At 39.7% G+C, this 16,946-nt stretch overlaps 1 long non-coding RNA gene across 2 annotated transcripts in view; it reads left to right on the top strand.

The window, feature by feature from the left end:
- Nucleotides 1–2,199: 2,199 nt before the first annotated feature.
- Nucleotides 2,200–16,946, top strand: part of LOC309873443 — a 35,132-nt gene continuing 20,385 nt past the window's right edge. The window contains exons 1-2 of one of the 2 annotated variants that reach the window (XR_014316359.1): nucleotides 2,200–2,411; nucleotides 2,967–3,055. This is a non-coding gene — a long non-coding RNA (uncharacterized lncRNA). Of the gene's footprint in view, nucleotides 2,412–2,966; nucleotides 3,056–14,093; nucleotides 14,335–15,272; nucleotides 15,414–16,946 lie in introns of those variants that run through there. The other variant, XR_014316360.1, reaches the window with a different exon arrangement.

Here is a 16,946-nt window from a genome sequence, read left to right as displayed (position 1 = left end):
TAATAATCATAGATTACGTGAGAGACAAATCAGGTGCAGGAATGAGATAAACAAGAATGGGCCATATAAGGGTATATCCAAATACTGAAAGAAACATTTAAAATGTCCTCTGGTGCCAAGAGGGAAAGAGAACTACCCCCTCTGTTTTGTTTTCTTCTAGTATTCCTTTAGAAGTTGCAAATGCTTTCAGGGACTGCTTCAGATGTATGTAAATCTTTTTAAAAGTGAAAGTAGCCTCTGGTCTGTTCTGGCTCCTAAGAGTGGTGTTCTGGGAGGCTACTGGCATCTCTCTGGAATGTGAGTGTGGGGAGGATGGTGCCAGATTTCCCTGTCCCTGTGTGAGTTTCGTTAGCTTAGGCACCTGGCTCCAAGTGGTAACCATCCACTTGTCCTAAAGTTAAAGTTTATTTTCCTTTGGAGAAAGATAATTAACATTGTGTAATGGAATGTATCTGCCCAGCTGTTCTAAAGGGCAAGGTTTCTTTTGGTCCTTGCAATCACTTTAGCAATTGCCTGTGATCTGCATTGCAGTCTGGTTTCATGCTTAATCACCAAGAAAACTGTTTCATTCTTTTCTATATTTTGTAGAGATATTTCTTTCAGGTTAGCAGGAAATTTTTTTTCCAAGGTTCTTTTTAAAAAAAAAATTTTTTTTAACTTAATTTTATTTTTTGTGTATTCCAAAATTCATTGTTTATGGACCTCACCCAGTGCTCCATGCAATATGTGCCCTCCTTAATACCCACCACCAGCCTCAGGTTCCAGGCAGGAGATTTTTTAAGATTACTTCCCCAATACCAATCAGAAGGGACATGAAGCTTGGGGTGTCTGCCCCCCACAACATGTAGGCAAAATGACTCCCATCATGGCTGTAGGAGAAGGCAGCTGAATCAAAGGTGGATTGTCATTTCATTTTTATTTGTGATAGTTGGTGATGTACAGTAGGTCTTCATTACAAGTCTTAAAAAGAATGAAAACTATGTGACAATGGAGAAACAGAAACTGTTTTAGACAGAAGAATACAATTCTGAGAATGTAAATCTTTTGCAATCTTTTCCTGAAACTAGGAAAGAAGAGTGGTCCCTGTAGTTCTAAAAAGTAAAATGATGACACCAAGGGAGGACAACCTCATCACTCTGCTTTTCCTACCAGGACATAGCCCATGAGGGCCTAGATTGGTTTGGCCTGGGGTCACGGGTTTTGAATAGCAGTACTGGAGCCGAGAGCAGTGTAGTGGGCTACACAGCTGGTGTATCCTCACTGGAAGATCCCTGGAGGTACTGGTTGGTCCATTTACTCATTCATTCACAACCCCCAACATTTATTAAAGATCCTAGAGCACCAGTTTTAGCACGAGATACTGCAAGCAGAGCTGGATAAAACTCAGGTCTTACTCTTAAGGAGCTCCCAGCTTACTGGAGAAGAGATCCATGAGTGACAATGGCAGAGAATGACAAGTGTCATAACTGGAATCAGCACAAGAAGTGATGAAAATTAAGCAGACAACAGACATTCTGGGGACAGGTCAGTGAAGTCTTCTGGAAGATACAACAGCTGGGCCCTGTCTTGAAGCTGAGAGTCTAAACTCTACAGCCTTGGCTCTCATATTTCTTCCTTTCAGCCTGGCTAACTCTTAAGACCCAGATCCCTTCCGTCTCAGCTTATATAACTTCCACCAGGAAGACTTCAGTGACCAGTAAGGCCAGGATAGGTGATGCTTCTTTGTGCCCTCACAGCGCCGCCCCCCCCCTCACTGTTACTAGTTTCTTCGCTGTCTACGCTCATTTACCTGTCTGTCAGCCCCATGTCACCCTGGGAGCTCTGGAAGGGCAGGAGCTTTACGATACTCCCCTCTAGATCTCCAGCACCTCACATAGTACCTGACACAGTAGTGCTTAATAGAGACCTGGGAAATGGTTGGATGCCGGGTGAAAAGCTGTATGCGACAGAAGGATGGGGAGGGGAGGGGAGGAGTTCTTGACATTCTCAGTAGAGAGAACAGCATGAGCCTATGGAGGCAAAAATAACTAAGTATTGTGTGTAGGGAATGACAAATATTTTGGAGTTGCTGGATCATACCCTGCAAAGGAGAGAGTGGCAGGAAATAAAATTGAAAAACTAAGGAGAGACCCAGCTTCAGTATCATGGTAAATGAAGTCAAGTGCCCTCCATTGATCTCTGTTTTCCTGTGGCGGGGTCTTAAGGATTGCTCACTGAAGCTGACATCTGTCTAATGTGAACAGGGTACAGACCATTCTCCCTACCAAGTAATGCAACAGAGATGCAGCATGTACAGCAGCTGAAACTAATATGGTGACCCTAACTGCAGCCCACTGTGAACCTTTGGAGGACACTTCTCTGGAAAGAGTTACCCACACCAGAGAGGATCTACAACAGAGCCCAGGAATCAGGTACAACATAAAATCACAGGTACCTAACTAGTACCTAATTTGTGTCAAGTTCCAGAATGTCTGAAATGGAAGGCACTCTGAAAAGACACTGCTTGGCCACTGGTCATTTTCAGCACCAAGCTTGTTGGTGGGCTGATACCATGGTGGTGGAGGATAAGAGGTCACTGGTGGCTTAATATCTGTACACCATGACCTGACCCAATTTTGAGGCTACCTGCATCAGAGATAGTCTTGAAAGGAACCAGGGAGATCAGCCAGCTTGGTGCACTGAGATGGGGTGTGGATGAAGGATCAGAGGACCCAAATTCTATTTCTGGCTCTGTTTTAAATGAGTTCCATTTTCACTTACAAGTTACAAGTCATATACCTCTGGTTTTGAGATCGTGGATGCAGATGTGATCTCAGACACAGAACTCTAAAATAGTCAACGATTTTAGTATTTTATTACTCACAAAAATCAATACTGAACCTGATCAGGCAATCCCTATGAGTCCAGCTAAATACAAGGGCAGGAGGGGGTACAAGGAAGTAAAACTTTGTATTTCTGCCCTCAAGGTTCTTTCTACTTTGAAAGTAAAGACAAAATCAACACACATATAATAGCGAACAATTAAGCTTGGACTCCTAAGGCAATCTGAGTTAAGGTAAGAGAGGAATCAATTGAAAGATGGAAGTATGATGAAAGTTCTAAGCTGAGTGGTAAGAATGGTTTTACCCTTTTCTCTTTTCCTCTTTTTTCTTATCATTTCCAATTCCCACAGTCATACACACACACAAATAATCAATACAACTGTCTATACTGATCAATCAAAAAAAATCTCTCAGTACACTAAGAAGAGAACTACCTTAAATTTGACAAAAGTTATTTATGAAACGCCTACAGCCATTATCAACTTTTTTTGTTTCAGTTCAAGGTAGTTTCTGTTCTCACATAATTCTTCATGATACTGGGAGTTCTAACAATGCAATGCAGCATAAAAAGCTAATAAAAATCACTAAGTTTGGAAAAAAAGAAGTGCAAGTATCCTTATTGCAGGAAACGTGATTGTCTCTACAGAAAGAGCTAAGGAAACTGCAAAGGAAGTAACAGAACTAATGAGTGAATTTAGCAAGGTTGCAGAATAGAAGGTCAGTGTGCAAAAACTGTGGTTTTATAGACTAGCAGCAATCTTTTAGAAAATGAAATAAAAATATTCACAGTAGCTTAAAAGAGGAACTTATGTAAAATACTTGGATATAAATCTTAACAAAATGTTTGATACATATCCATTCACTGAAAAGTACTAAACATTGCAAAGAGAAATTAAGTAGACCTAGATAAAAATAAGATACACCATGTTCAAGGATTGGGAGATACCACAGAAAATTATCTTCTAATTATTTAAAGTTCTAGAATAGGTACAATTAATTTAGAGTTGAAAATGTTCAGAACACTCTGAAAAGGTAGGAGTGTTTGGGAAATGACATGAAGAAATTTTTTGAAGTTATGGAAGTATTCTATGTACTATTATGAACATAAGTGTGAATCATATGTACGTGTTTGTCAAAACTCATGAAATTTTATATCTAAGATTTTTGTTCACTGAACATAAATTTTATCCGAGTAAATAATGTAAATCATATTGAACTGCAGTTACTAGGTTTGCGTGGGGCTGTGGTATGGGATACCAATGCTGAAATGACTTTTTGTGTTTTCCAAGTTTTAGCCAATGAGTAATTGTGTTGAGAAAATGGAAGCCAGGTTTCTCGCTATTATGTACTGAGAGTATTCTTGTGTGTGTGTTTAAATATACGTATATTCCCTAGATATTTTATTGAGATGGTCTAAAGGCTCAGTTGCAATGAGTATAATGTCATTACTCACAGTACAGTACATCATTACTCATCAGCCCAGATCTTGATTTCTAAATATCATTTTCTATTAAAAGGAACCAAGATTCTTTAGGGAAATGGACAGGCCCAGGACTAAGGCAGGGAAATTATGAATTGACCTTGAAACATGTTATTTTGTCAGAAAATATGGAATTATTCAAAGAATGATGAGAACATTATAAAGGGACACCAGAGACAAGTTATAGCAACTTCATTGGCCAAATCTGTGGCAATTTAGGTCCCAAAATAAATAATCATAATATTAAAAATGTATTTTTAACCATTGAATGAAATACAAATCCATGAGTTATACCAGTATAAAACATGAATAAATAAATGGGAAAAAAGGAAAAAACTTTCTGTTAGCAGAATTTCAACAAAGAGAGACATAAAAGTAGAAGGTTAGTGTTTGATGGGTAATAAGATGTTTACATGGTCTCAAGTTATTTCCCCACAAAATACCCATTAGCAATTGAAAATGGCACATTTATACTGGATAAACCTGGTACGCGTTGCCTAAATCAAGTGATAATGCTAACATCACTAACATCAGGACCAACTGTCATTATGCAAATCTTGTGGGGGATATAATGTTACTCTTCTGCTATCTTGACAAAAATGCCTAACTTAAATGTAACCATGAAAACATATGATAAATCCAAATTGAGAGTATTCTACCAAATAATCGTTCACTCTCTTGAGAACTCTCAAGGTCAAGAAAGGTGAAAAAGGACTGAGAAATGATTCCAGAGTAAAGATGATTACCCAAGAGATGTGACACATAGATGAAATGGGTGATTCTGGGTTGGATCCTGGACTAGGGCGACCAAGGCTGACATACTACTATTGGGGCAATTGATAAGATGTAAAAATGGATTAGAAAGCATATTATGGCAATATTAAATCTCTCAGTTTTGGGTAACTGTATCTGATGACATAAGAGAGTGTCTTTGTGCTTAGGGAACACACACTGATCTTGTCCTTAGGAAATAAGCACATTGAGAAATCAATGAGGAAAGTGTGTCCAACCTCTTGTCAGATGGTTTGTCCATACATAAGATGATAAATCAAATGAACAAAATGCTAACAAATATTGAACCTGGGTTAAATGTATCCAAGATTTCCTTGTAGTATTCTTGCCATTTTCTTTAAGTTTGAAAGCATTCAAAAATAAAATCACCAAAAATGTGGCAGGATGTCTAAAACAAAAGTCAGGATAATGATGAGGTCTTGAGGGAAAAGGAAAGTAGGGAGATGCTCAGGGCCAAGGGTATAGAGGGCCACAGGGACATTTTTCACATGTTCAGAATATTCTGTTTCTGAATCAGAGTATTGGATTATCGTTGTATATTTTATTATTTTTGAAACTGCTAATGTATGCTTTATAACTGTTTCTATAAGTAGGATTCCTTAAATAATAGAAAATGTGACACCAAGAGTATAAAGAACCATCCAAAATATGACTACTTATTTATGTTAAAGTCAGGGCTGAAAGCTAAGTCTTTGGATTCCCATCAAGTCCATTTCTCCACCAGTGACAATGTTGTGAACCATAATGAGGTTGATATGCTTTTGGCCAGAGAATTCCTAACCCCTGACCTCGATCAGCCATCTCTGCCTACAGGGTCCTAAAGGGAAATGTATGCATAGAAAAAAATGTCCTATTGACTGACGAAGCAAATCTTCAGGGCTGACCGAGTCCTTGATCCCTAAACCCAGTGCAATCCCTGGTGAGTAAACTGGACCAGGAAAAGAAGTTCTCTTTTTCAGGCTGCAGATGGCCAGACGCTAGAACATAGCAAGGTGAATGGCCCTTTACACCCCATTCTCCCTACGTCCAAGTCCTGAATTGTGTGTGACCCTGATAGCGACAGTAGTTTTAAATACAGCAGGCCAGCCCCCAAGCAGAGCGAGAAGTCTGTGTATGCTTGTTCATATCCTGCTACAATCCATTTCTTTGTAAAAGCTGCCCAATCAGAATCCTTGCCCTCAATCAAGAAAAAATGATACTTTTGGCAATCCAACCGTCTCTGGAAATCAAATGTATTAAATCATTTAATAAAAGAAAGGGAAACCTGAGAAAAAAAGATACTTTTGAGAATGGGGTTGAAAGTGAGTTGTGAACTCGTTCTGGTCAATCGATACCACTGCCTGTTCCTATTTATAGGCAATCTTTAGGCCAACGAGGTCACAAAGGCAGGTAGGTAATGAAGACCCACCTGTACAGCTTTTCTTTACCTGCTTTCTTCTTATGTGACTATAGAAAGATATCAAAAATGCCTTTAAATTTTCCTATAGAGAGGAAATCTGTAGATCATAATGAAGGTAAGAATATGCTTATAACCATATGCTTTTTTTCACCAAAGAAAATGTGCCCATATACAAAATGTTCCATTGTGAAGCTTCAGGCACCATGTGGTGGTGGTGAGTTGAAATGTCCATGGTGGGTTCTTTTGGTTTTTCTTCCCCTCATATTGTATGTTTATATTGTTCAGCCTAAAGGTTTTTATCTACCATCTCTTCCCTCACCTCCTTCCTAGCCCCCAACCTTGCTCTTTTGTATGAAGGTGCAGCCTGAAAACACATTCCAAACAATGTCATATTCCATATACTTAGAGACAAAGGAAATGGTTGCCTAGCAACAAGGCCCTGTTAGAAATTTTGAGCACTCTTTTACTTTCCATTTTAGGGCAATGCTCAGGAAGCTGTTTGCAAAGAGATCCAAGACTAGGATCTCTTTGTCTAAGAACTCAGTCTAAGATGGAGGGAGAGGAGGAGAAGAGATGGGGGAGAAGGTGGAGGAAAGCATTAAGGTCTTTCCATTACAGTCTAAGTGGTATTCTCAGTGGCAATGGGAATGGACAGTCTGGTCCCTAGGTGGGATGGAGCACTTCCCTTTTCCTTCCCCTTCTGGTTCCCCCAGTGCTTCCCACACTTAACCGGGATTCTAGTCGATTAGCTGAGCTGATATGGAAAAGCTCTAACGGATGCCAACCCTAGCTCTGTCAGCCATCCAAGCTCTCTTGTCATGAGGGTTTTAGGCACAGCTTGAAAGAGGCAGCAACTTAAGGTTCATTTTGGCTGTTATTAGTCTTCCTTAAAATATCTGCCAGTTCTCTATAGGATGAATACTGTTGCATTTTAATTGATTTTCTATTGGTGACATTTTCCAACATTATTAAATATTTCATGATGATAGGGTTGTTCAGAAACATATGCTGTAGGAATCACGTGACTCACCTATCCAGTCAATTGTACACTTATCATATTCAGAACAATTTGCTTCCATTGTTGCTGTTTTCAGGAATTTACTATTCTTTTTTTTTTTTAAAGGTTTTATTTTTATTTATTTATTTGACAGAGAGAAATCACAAGTAGATTGAGAGGCAGGCAGAGAGAGAGAGGGAAGCAGGCTCCCTGCCGAGCAGAGAGCCCGATGCGGGACTCGATCCCAGGACCCTGAGATCATGACCTGAGCCGAAGGCAGGGCTTAACCACTGAGCCACCCAGGCGCCCAGGAATTTACTATTCTGAAACTTGTTATGTCTCAGAAAATCAGTGGCTAAGAGAATTTAGAAATACCTTAAAATTTTAAAAATTGGACATTTTAATGTATTCTTGATATTTATAAGCTGATTGCTTCCAGAAAACGTATACTAATTTATCAACAAATATTTTCTGATTTGACAGGCACTAACATGTTGATAGTTTTTTTTTCGCTATTAGTTGGTTACTAGTTAGGTTAAATGCATTTTGTTTAAAAGCCATTTCTAAGCCTGCCTGAAATTTCAGATCATGCGATTGCCTGTTATTTCCTGTTTGAGTGTTGTCTTTCTTATTTCATGAAAACTTTTTATATTCCCCACACATGCACACTTGCCCACTCATGAGTAAGTATTCTTTATACAATGATGACTGACATAGGGAGGGTGGGGTAAGAAGAAGGGACTAAAGTAAAAGACATATATTTATGGTCTTACCGCTTGAAAATATTTCTCCTAATTTGTTATTTGCCTCTTACTTAATGGGAGGTTTAAGTTTTTTTTACTTTATGGGTTTTTTAATGATTTTTACTTTAGATCTATAGTTTATAGCATCCCAGAGAGCACAGTAATGAACACAGTTTCTAGTATTTGCATCCCTGGGTTTGAATCCTGACTCTGCCATCTCCATGCTGTGTTATCTTGGTCAAAATACTTCAACAGCTCTCTGCCTTACCCTTCTCCTCTATAAAATGGGCATATTAATTGCACCCAGCTCATGGTGGGTGATGAATTTTCACCAAACAATACGTAAATCAAACACAGAGAATGAAGTCTAGAACATACTAAGCATTTAATAAGTTAGTCAAAATCATGTAAAAAATATCCTAATGTATTCCTTTGTGATTTCTCCTATAGCTCAGAAAGTGTACATCCATAGGAAAGTGATAAAGAATTTATTTATATTCTGTTTTATTTTCATTATTAATTTACTCATTTTTTATGTTTAGCTCACGAGAATTTATTTTGGTATATGGTAAGAGGTAAGGTAACTTGATTTTCCCCCCAAATGTTCAATGTTACCTTTTGTCAATTAATCGACCTTTCTCACTGGTTTGTATGATTTCTTTATCACTTACCAAGTTTTAATATACACTTGGGTCTGTTTTTGATTATTTGTTATAATCTATTGCTCTGTCCTTTGAGTTCTATTGTAGTGCCATGTTGAAAAAAATCAATGGAAGTTTTATTATTTACTAGGTCAGTTCTGTTTGCATTGTTTTCAAAACTCTTTTAGCTATTTTAGGCTGTAAGTAGTCCAGGTGATTATCTGAATCATTATAATAAGTAAAAATATTCCTGGGATTTTGAACAGGATTACAATGATCTATAAATTGATTAAGGGGGAACTGACACTTTTGAACTATTTAGTTTCTTCATTTACAAAATGTTTTGGATCTCTCAATAGATTTTTTTTAGCATTTTCACAAAGCTTTCCATACATTTCTTAATATTTTTAGCAGTTAACTTTTCCCCCCTAATTGTAGAAAGGACTTTATCCCCTGGTATAATGAGATGTAGAAAAAGACAAGTTATAGTCCTAGTTCTCAACTCAACCTCACTTTTTTAATTCACATTATCTCTGTGTGTTCTTTTCCTAAGATTGTTTGAATTCTGAAATGGGGACTACACCTCTAAAGTTATTTTTTTTTAAAGTAAACAAATTTTTATTGCATCCCAGCAGCATGTAGTGCTTACCTGCAAGACAGAAGTAGTTCCTGGTACAGAGTGGACATAGAGAATTGATTTAATCCCAGTTATGATAAGAATGAGGGAGAATGGCTGGGGCCCAAGATGAGGGTCTAGCCTGGGGCCACAGCAAGCAATCTATAGGAGATGCAATTTGAGCTGAGCTCTGACAGATGTAGGAATTAACCAGGCAACACATGGGAACACCTGACAGAGGGGTGAGCCCGAATGTAAGATGTTCAAGGAAATCAAGATAAGATCTCTGTGGCTGTGAAGCAGAAATGGGGAGTGAGGTGGGACGTGACATTAGGTAATTCAGAAGATGCGTTTTCACCTTAATGGGAAAACAAAAGTCACTTTGAAAAAAAACTAAAAACAGCTATTCAAGTATCTACTATTACTATCTATCTCTATCTCTATATCTATATCCCACCTCCCCCTTGGAAACCAGGATTGTTCCCATGGATATACTATCATAGTCCTTGAGAAGATAGCATTGTAACAGTTAATGTGTTTTAGAAAGAACATTTTCTCATAGAAGAAGTTAAGTCTAGCTTCTTCTTTAGATTTCTTGACAGAGTTTGTAGCCCTAGTCAAAGACTAACCAGGGCAGTCTGCTGTAGGATGCTAAACCCCGGAAAGCCGACAGTTCTTAGTGTTGTCTTGAGCAAACCTCAGCGTGTTTTGTAAAAGTTGTTGTCTGTGGAACAATCACATAGTCCCTTTTGTGAAATCCAAGAATGATGAGTGCCACACTGATTGATGAAATGTCAAATCGCTAGCACAATCTAAAAGACAGCCTACCCTATGACCCAGCAATTGTACTACTAGGTATTTACGCCAAAGATACAGATGTAGTGAAAAGAAGGAACACATGCACCCCAATGTTCATAGCAGCAATGGCCACAGTCGCCAAACTGTGGAAAGAGCCAAGATGCCCTTCAATAGACGAATGGATAAAGAAGATGTGGTCTGTATATGCAATGGGATATTACTCAGACATCAGAAAGGATGAATAGCCAAGTTTTGCATCAACATGGATGGGACTGGAGGGGATTATGCTCAGTGAAATAAGTCAAGCAGAGAAAGACACTTATCATATGGTTTCACTCATTAGTGGAACATAAGCAATAGCACAGAGGACTATAGGGGAAGGGAATGAAATCCAAAGGGGGAGAAATCAGAGAGGGAGATGAACCCTGAGAGACTATGGAACCCAGGAAACAAACTGAGGGTTTCAGAGGGGAGGGGGGTGGGGGATGGGTGAGCCCTGTGATGGGTATTAAGGATGAGCACTGGGTGTTATGTGCAGCTAATGATTCATTGACCACTACATCAAAACTAATGTACTATACAGTAGCTAACTGAATGTATTAATTTTTAAAAAAAGACAGCCTATCCTCTAATTGAGGAAAGGGTCTTAGGGTAGTGTTCCTCAATGTTGGCAACTAACATTTTGGGCCAAATAGTTCTTATCGTGGGTCTGTCCTGTGACTTGTAGTGTGTTTAGCTGCAACAACCCTGGCTCCTCTTCACTAGACACTGGTAGCATTCCCCTCCAGTTTTGTCAACAAAAAGTGACAAGCAAAATCTCCCAGGCTGAGAAACCCTGAGTTATAGAGACTGGACAATGCCAGTCCTTCCTGGGTGGGGCTATTATACTCATTTTTGTTTGGCCACAAATTCACTCATACATTGTAACATTTAACAAATGAGATTCAGAATTATCACTAATTGCTAACTCTCCTCCAGTCTGCAAAGCATTGTTTTCCACATCTTTTACTCACTCGCTGCAGCAAACAGCCATTAAACATCTGCTTTGCATAGGCACCAGGCCAGTCGCTAGAGCCACAAGTTCAAGTGGGACAACTTCGCAAGGGGCCTAGAGTGTGGGGGGAGATGAAGCAGGAGAGAGTCTATGACAGGCACCATTTAGAAATGTGGCCAATGTCTCCCGAGATGTGTGCAGAAGGTGTAGGATCCCAGGTCAGGGTGGAGCCCCTGGGAGCTTGAAGGGGAAACAAGGCTCTGTGCTGCTGCTGAGACTTAGTATTTTTCAGGCTGATGGATTTAGGGAGTGGGTGGGGAGCTGTGAGAGCTTCTGGAGTATTTCTGAACATGCATTATGATCATTTCTCTTTTAAGGATAAAGAAACTGCAAGGTTAAACATTCAGCTCAGGGTCACTTAGTTAGATAACAACAAAATTAACCTGTCAATGGAACTATTTTCTGGATAAATACTGTTGCCTTTTCCAATAGAATGCAAAGTTCTAAGAGAGACTCAGGGAACATTTTTGACAAATAGTCCTCTCCACCCCCCCAAAAGCTGTAAGGACAAAATAATATTCCCTTACATTAGTACATTTCACAAGGCACATTCCCAGACCTTGTAACACATGATCCATCCATCAACCCTGGCAGTGAGACAGTGGGCATGCATTATCATCCCTGCTTGAGAGAGAGAAAGGGGACACTCAGGGAGTGTGCTGACCTACAGCACTCACAAAGCCTGTTGCCCTTCTCAGTGTGGATACGTAGCTCCCATCGTGCAATGTAATGGTTCATTGTATTTTTGCTGGTCATTGTATTTTAGCACCAGGATACTGCCATCATTTTGCTATCCTTAAAAGCAGTTCAATTTCTGCACTTAGAGCTGAAATTATAGTGTCTCAAAGCTAAATTTAAAAGAGCAATTTACTGCTATCCCCATGAAGAAACAGAACCAATCAATGTAATAAAAAAAAAATTTGAGATCATTCTGTACTTTGTACGGTTGCTATTGCAGTTGTGTGACTCCTGGGGAGCAGCAAACTGCCTGTCATTATGGAATATTTAGAAAGCAGGAAAATGCTCGGCCTCAGTAGGTGCTCAGATTCTGGGCTGGAAAGACAGATGGATGGACAAGGGAATGGATGGACGAGACGGTAAATGGAAAGATGGTGGTTGTCAAAGTGAGAAATGGTGAACTTTTCTCAACATCCTGGCTTTGGCTATTTGTTAGGAATGAGCTCCTTGTCACTGACTTCCGTGGGTTTCTAATCCCAGTTCTTATTTGAAAGGAAGTCAAGAACAGGTGAAAAATATTGAAATTAAGGGCAGCCTTTAGTTTGGAAATCTCCTTTCTAAGGGAGAGGCATTCAAGACCCACTGTGTTTGCCACAAATACTGTCATGATCAGGCTCAACGATGACCCCATCCCCCCTTCCTTTCTACCATATCCAGGTAGTCACCACATCCTGTCGCACGTCCCTCTCCAGGGGGGAGGGGGGCATTTAAAAAATGTCCCCTCACTTCCATTTCTATCCCAGTTACTAAAGCAACAAGACCCTTAGCACCTAATTTCTGGGCTGTCACCTGAATGCATTAGCTGGTTTGTCTTCTCCATATCCTTCCATTCCACCTTGAGCACCGTATTCAAACTAAAATTTAAACATGTCTTTTGTTTTTACTTCTGTCTTCCAAAACTTGTAATAGCTGCACATGATGAAGCTCCAATTTCTTATTCTAGCACACCAGGCCTCCCACAGTGGGGCCTTCCTATTTCCTCTTTATATAAACCTACTCAAACCCGAGTGGTCTCTTTATTGTAACCAGAACATGTTTTGCACATCGCCTCCTACTATTTATTCTTTTGTCCAATATATCCTGAGAACCTTCCATGTAAGCTGTGTGTATTCATTCATGGGTATTCAGAAAAAGAACTTGAAAAGACATGCCTCCTACCTCCAAGTGGCTCGGTACCCTAGGGATATGAAGAAGCTCCTTCTTAGTGAATGTGCTGCCAGACGGGACGGGTAAGATACAGAAGGAACTCAGAGGAGGAACGCCTAAATCTTGTGCTTCCTATTTTGGACCAGTTCTCTATCTGTTGCTCAACACTTCCGGTATTATAATTTCACTTCTACTCTCCTTTATAATTATTCCTCACCCCTCAAGTCAGAGTTGAGTCTTACTTCTGGCTCCTGACATCCCAGTCTGTGCCAGACCACAGCAGCACGTCCAAGAGCGAGCAGTCGCCAATCACCTGTTCTCTGAGAGGTGCCGTCCTGGAAGCTTCATACACATTTTCCCTATTGATTTCCACAATGTAATAAGCATGACTGATGCATTCGTAAGATCTCTATTTTACATAGCAGTAGCAAACAACTCACCCATCCCCTATTAGGTGGAGGGGCCAGGATTAGAAGCCCATGTGTGTGATTCCAAGACCTATGCCCTTATTCACCTCCAAATCTTCACACACCAGTGAATTAGTGATGAATGAATGAATGTACCTTTTTCTCTGTTGGTGGTTCCTCTTCTGCTAGGATTTCATAAAGCTTTGGAAGAGGCCCCATTCCAACATTTTTCTTTTCCTTTAAAATGAGAGATGTTGAAACTGAATTGATGAAAGTCTTATTAGTCATTCCAGAGAAGCCACAAGCACCAGGCACATGCAAGGTGTTGGGACAGATAAGGGTGATGAATACTGAATGTTGACCTGAAATGGCTGGAAATGGAGCCCTTGCAGTTATCTAGATGGGATCACATTATGTTCTCTGTCCCATGTGACCAATCAAATAAATAGGACCAGGGGTGACAATTCCAGGGGAGGGAGATGGTCGCTCTCCCGAGAGCTTCCCAAGTTCCCCCCTTCCCTGGCGAATCCAGCTGCCTTACTTTGTTCTCTCTGCTGAGAGAGGACTTCTCATTCTTCTCCAGCTGCAAGGCATTAAGGGGACAGAGTTACAGGGAGGAAGCTTGCCTGTGCGTGGGGAAAATGAGCTGCACTGGGTTTGGCAGAATTTGGCAGCTGTTCCACATCGGCCACTGTAATAAGGTAAGGGAAGGGGGTTTGTGCTAATGAACAAGGCTGGTCAATTGGCTCATACCCCACCTCTCATCTGAACATGTCTTTGGGCTCAAGAGAGGTTTTTATAGCCTCGGGGCTTTTTAAATCCTCTTGTGATGCTGGCATAGCTGAAGCAAACCTTGAGGATACACTCCAGGTCAGAACTATCAGCAGAAGCTATGATAAAGTGGAAAGAACACAGAATTTGACTTTAGAAAATGCAGTTCTGACTGCAGCTTGGCCTCTCGGCAGTTATAGGGCCATTTCCAAGCTCTAGCTTATTATCTGTAAATGGAGATAAAATACCTGCAGAAGGGTTGTTTTGATGATTACATACAATTTCACTTATGGGAGACTCTAAAACATGAGACATTTCTTATTTTTTCCTGTCTTTAAATGACAAGTTGAAGATTCTTCCCACCCCATCCCAGTGGATTTTGATGGGGACTGGTCTCAGATGACTGATAGGAAGAAGTGAGTAGGGGTCACTTAAGATGCGAAAGCAAATAACTGTACTGGTGGACCCCCAAACTGTCTATGAATAAATATCTCTAAACTCTTTCCTTAGCCGCTAAGGAAAATTCTGGCATTTTCTGCTCTTCTGGACTACAGTTGGTCAAATTACTCTTTACAGGTCTGAAGACTACCTGGAAATGACCAAGTAATTAACAATTTTCCACATTCTCCTGTAGCTTTATAACTGTTACCTAGTGTACTTAATTTACCCTAAGAACTAAAATCTCATCCCGAATGAATTAATAATACAGAATTCTGTAAGAGACTAGAATATGTAACAATTTCAAGATACTGTGAGAACTGTCTTTGTCCAAAAACTGTATTTGTTTTCTGTTTGAAAAAATAGAGTGTCTTGCTCATAGAATTTGCTTCAAATCAAGCAGGAGATGTGCAATCTTATTTTGTCACAGTCCATGTTTGTGCCCTTGGTGAAAATAAAAGGCAAGACTGAGCTAGCCCACTGGAAGCCTTGTTACAAAGTACTCTCTCTGGATGGAAGCAGGCCAGCTATGTGATGATCAGAGTGCTGGCTCCATTCTGGCTCTTCCCAGGTTGGTGTTCTTGCATGAAACCTGGACCACTGTTCCTGGCAGATCGATTAATGGGATTACAGCACCCCATCTTCTTTTAAAGCCTTTGTCTGCAGTATCAGTAGAGAGTGATTATGGGTTGCATGCAGACTTCTATATGTCCTATTCCAATATCAAGTATAAGTCAAGGACTGCTCAAAATTATAAAGAATAAATATTGGCTAAAGTGCTAACAAATACTTGTTTAGGAGTACCTATAGTGTGTTAACCATTGAGATAAATGCTTTCAAAAGCATTGTTTCATTTGATCCCAAGGTAAACCTGGAGGAAGATATTATTGTTCCTATTTTACAAGAGAAGGGATTGTGCTTCAGAGGTGAAATATAATCATACAGGAAAAAATATTAGGGCCAAATTTGACTTGAAGTCTTTTTTTTTTTTTTAATAGCATTATTCTGCCTTAAAACTTCCAATCTGTGTAATATTGTCAATTCCCTTTATCCCAGTGCAAGGTGGCACATAGATTATTCCTCCAGGGCAAATGTGTAGGAGATACGGTGATACTACACTGTACAACACAGCTCTATTTTGGCTAAATTCCTGTCTTTTCTTTTTTTGATTGATTATATCTTCACTTGTCAGTGTTGTGAGCTGATCAGAGAAAATAAGAAATGATCCATTTGACCTACCAGGATCCAAGAGGCAATGTGCCTAATAAAAAATCTATCCTTTCATTACTTTAATCATTTGTTTAACACATAAACATTTATTGATGTCTTGTTTTAGACTTGGCTGGGCATCATTCAATGTTATGAAAAAAAGAATAGGATTTCAAGAAAGGATTTTGCTCAAATAGGGGATACATTCGTTTAAACAGTTATTTAAGGTACTCATCCTACGAAGCTCTGCCAAGATGTTGTCATCACTAGAAGTCCTCCTGAGTTACCTTGCTCACATTTTGTGTTATGATAACATAACCTGCATAATGCTTTGTCAGCATTTAGCCATAGAATATGGAAATTTTCCAGTTATATTTTTATCTCCCAGATGGAAAGCATGCTACTCACTGGCAGGGATTTTCTCTTCTCTTTATCCCATGCCTGCTCTGTGTTTGTGGTTATAAATATTTGGGTAATTAGGTCACATAGAAAATGTGCTAGAAATGGAGTAATGTAGAGCTTCAGTGGGAGCATGATGAAAGAGATGGGAGATTCTCAGAGGAACTGATTCTTGAGAGAGAAGAAGGGATAGTTAACAAGTAAAATAATGTAAAGCTGAAAAGAATGGTGAAGGAGGAGGAAAAGATCATGGACATGAAGTCAGAGTGCATAGCATAACCAAAGAGAGCCGTAGAGGTACAGATGTGCTAAAGGAACAGTGAATGATCCAAGAGGCACAAGCAAGGGGTAATTAAACATGGATGGTCAAGAGATGACAACAGGTAAACATGATAGACTTTTAAAAGGAGCTGTATAGAAGAATCAGCATTTAAACCATGTGGTGTGTGGGCAATGAGGGGTCATAGAAGATTTGCTAGGCAGAAGGCTGATGCAT

The sequence above is a fragment of the Mustela nivalis genome (assembly GCF_964662115.1).
Source record: "Mustela nivalis genome assembly, chromosome: 9".
NCBI classification, from domain to species: domain Eukaryota; kingdom Metazoa; phylum Chordata; class Mammalia; order Carnivora; family Mustelidae; genus Mustela; species Mustela nivalis.
This window is presented reverse-complemented; position numbering and strand designations above follow the sequence as displayed.